Genomic DNA, 3,545 nt, shown 5'->3' on the forward strand with positions numbered 1-3,545 from the left:
TATCCAATACAAGATTGTTTTGATGATTACTGCTTTGTAGTATGATTTGAGATCTGGTACTGCTAGGTGCCTTCTTTTACTTTTTTTTTTCATTTATTCCCTTGATATTTTTGACTGCAGTATCATTTAAAGTGAAATATGGTTTTCCTATTAGGAAAATTGTGATTATTATTTTATTATGCAGAAATATAAGTAAAATAGACTTTGATGGAAAATACACTTAAAATTTGGCATTAAGATAAAAATATCTATAAACTGCAAGAATAAGAATTATACAATAATTTTTCTATTACAACTAAGTAATTTTGAGATTACTGAGGTTGATTGAGACACCAAACACCTTAAACTTATTTTTTAAATTTATATTGTATTTTGACAAATTATGGGGAAAAAAGTATTCTTTTCAGCATTGTTGATCTGTGCCCTGAGTGATAATGCTTTTGGTCATCTTTATAATAATAAATGGATCACAATTGCTCTACATTTGTCTCTGAATGTAGTGAGTATAAAATGATAGATGAATGAAATGATTTTTGTTTTGGATTTACATTCTAGATTCATGATAGTTTTATGTTAGTGTTATGCTTAACTTCTTGCATTGTGATTTTAGAAAGCCATCATATAAGAAATACTATTCATCTGAGAGATAATACTTTTTATAATATATAATATATTTGCTGGTAGTTAGTTCCTCTTTTGGTCTGAATGCTGTGGTTTTATAACTTTGAACTAGTACTCAGAAACTTTTGTCTGGAAGACAGAGTGCCCCTCTGGTTAAAGATTGTCATTAATATTTGAATTTATATGTTCTGGTTTGTCGAAGTTGACTTAATTGCTTATGAATTCGAATTGTCTATGAGAGATTTTGCTAGACTCACTAAATTTTCAGAGATCAGAAACTTTTACCAGCTTAATGAAAGAAGTGAAAGTCTTTCTTAGCAAAAGAAGGCCACAGGAAAGAGGTATATAAATAAGGGCTTAAATCTTATTGGCTTCTAGAAGTGATTCTGGACAGAGGTACTAAGCCCTTTTTCCAACACAAAGGCTCACAGCTAAAGTGCAATGTGGTATGACAAGTTTGTTTATGGTATAGAAGTGATTTATATATGAAATTGCATCTGGATGCTATATATTAAAGTTATATCTATGAACCAACTTAGTATCAATAGGCTCTAGTTTAAAAGGGTTTTGTTTTTTTTTGTTTCTGTTTTTTTACCTTCAGGGTTAATATCCAATACTCTTAAGATATCTAGGGTATTATCTAACCAAAGTTGTTCTGGGGTTTGAGTGAACTATCATGTAGTCCCTTTGTGCATAAAACTCCAGAAATGATTATTTTTAAAATTTCCTCTTAATTGATTTTTCTATCAGGATGTGTTTAAACTAGAGAAGTAAAAATAATGACTGAGAGGTCTTTTTGTACTTAATTAGTACTGAAAATAATTGTTTTTACTAATTGCGATTGTTATATTTTTTTTAGCTCTATAAAAGAATTTTTTGGTAGTTTGATTGGTATGGCACTAAATAAGTAAATTAATTTAGATACAACTGTCATTTTTATTTTATTAGCTTGGCCTACCCATGAGCAACTGATATTTTTCAAATTATTTAGATCTGACTTTACTTGTGTGAAAAGTGTTTTATAATTGTGTTACTGTAGTTCCTAGGTTGGTTTTGGCAGATAGACTCCCAAATATTTTATGTTGTATACAGTTATTTTAAATGGAATTTCTCTATCTCTTGCTGCTGAGCTTTGTTAGTAATATATAGAAATGCTAATGATCTGTGTGTGTGTATGTGTGTGTGTACGTGGATGGATGGATGTATATCCTGCAACTTCACTAAAGTTGTTCATTATTTTAAGTAGCTTTTTAGTTGATTCTCTAAGTATATCATCATATCATTTACAAAGAATGATAGCTTTGTTTTCTCATTGCCTATTCTAATTCCTTCAATTTTTTTTCTTCTGTTATTGCTAAAGCTAACATTTCTAGTACAATATTGAATAAGAGTGGTGATAATGGACATCCTTATTTCACCCCTGATCTTATTGGGAATGTTTCTAGCTTATCCCCATTACATATAATGGACTATTTATTGTTTACCAAGTTATTGCAACATGAAAAACATACTGTAAATAGTGGAACTTTCTGTGTGATTTGGAATTGTAATTTGATTTATTCTGAATCTTAAATTCAGGGATCACTGTTTGATTGTTATTAAGCCAGTACTGTACCATTCAAGGGAAATGCCAAGAACTTCTCAGAGAGAGTGCCTTATGGAAAATGCTGTTGGTGAATGTCAATGACTTGGAAGGATGAGAAGATGGTCTTATAAAAGTAATGGAAGGATCCTCTTGACTCATTTCTCCCACTGCACTGTTTTCTTTCTGAATAGGAATATTTCCCACCTGGTTTTGTCTGAACCTGGCAATGATACTCTATGAATAACGTGGAATTCAGTTGCATGATTAGCTTTTCCAAAAGATATCTATGATTTTTACTTGAAATTAAATAAAGTTAAAGGGAGTTTTTCCCTAAGGCAGGTAGGTGGAGCAAAAGATTGAGGGCTAGGCCTAGGGTCAGGAAGAATTGAGCTCAAATCCAGCCTCAGACACTTACTAGCTGTGTGACCCTGGGTAAATCACAGGAAGTTGGGGCCAGATGCCACAATGTTCTCCTCAGAGAAAGGGGGTACTGGAGTAGAATTATATCTATCAGCTCCTTAAACATTATTTGTCTAGGTGATATGATTGGGTTCACGCTAAATTCTGATCACTTTATTAATTTCTGGGAGGAAGGGGACTCCAAGCTCTATAGCCAAGACCCCACTAAATACACAATGAACACACATAGAAAAAAAAAACAACAAAGAAACCCATTTATCCAAATTGTAGCAGACCATATCAGAGAAGATATACATAGAGAAATAGATACCAGACAATACAGAGTGAAGTAGCTCTCTATTGGGAGCAAAATAACTCAGCTCACCCAAAAGACAGAGTCCTAGATCTCACTTAGGGGACAATTCCCTAAAGTCTCTACTGTAGCTAGCTGGGTCAGGGACATGACAGAGACTATAATTTCCTCTCACATCTTCCCAGAATCTTTTCCTTCAGCAACCTGCTTTGGGATTAGTCTCTTCCATCTTCCCTTTTACAGCAGTAAGCCAGAAGCACCCAAAGTAAGATGATGCCTGAAGAGTCCTGAAGATGACTTGTCTTGAAGGGTCCCAAGGGGGACTGGTGAATGTTGGAACTCTGCTGTCTCTCATCAGCTCTGCATTACTCCTCTACGCCCAACAATGAGGAGAAAATCCCATATCAATGGGCTTTGGGACAGGGCTTATATTCCTCCCCTGGGCTGAAACTCTTTGCAGTCCCTTGAAAAGATAATCTGGGGGTGGCCAGGTGGCTCAGCCAGTAAGAGCACCAGCCCCAGTGTCTGGATGACCTGGGGATCAGACACTTAGCACTCACCCAGAAATAACTGGCCGTATAACCTTGAGCAAGTAACTTAACCCCGATTGCTTTAAAAAAAAAAAAA

This window comes from Petaurus breviceps, unplaced genomic scaffold (assembly GCF_028583685.1).
Source record: "Petaurus breviceps papuanus isolate PSGF00001 unplaced genomic scaffold, PetGlider_PUasm1.0 90537, whole genome shotgun sequence".
Taxonomy (NCBI): Eukaryota; Metazoa; Chordata; class Mammalia; order Diprotodontia; family Petauridae; genus Petaurus; species Petaurus breviceps.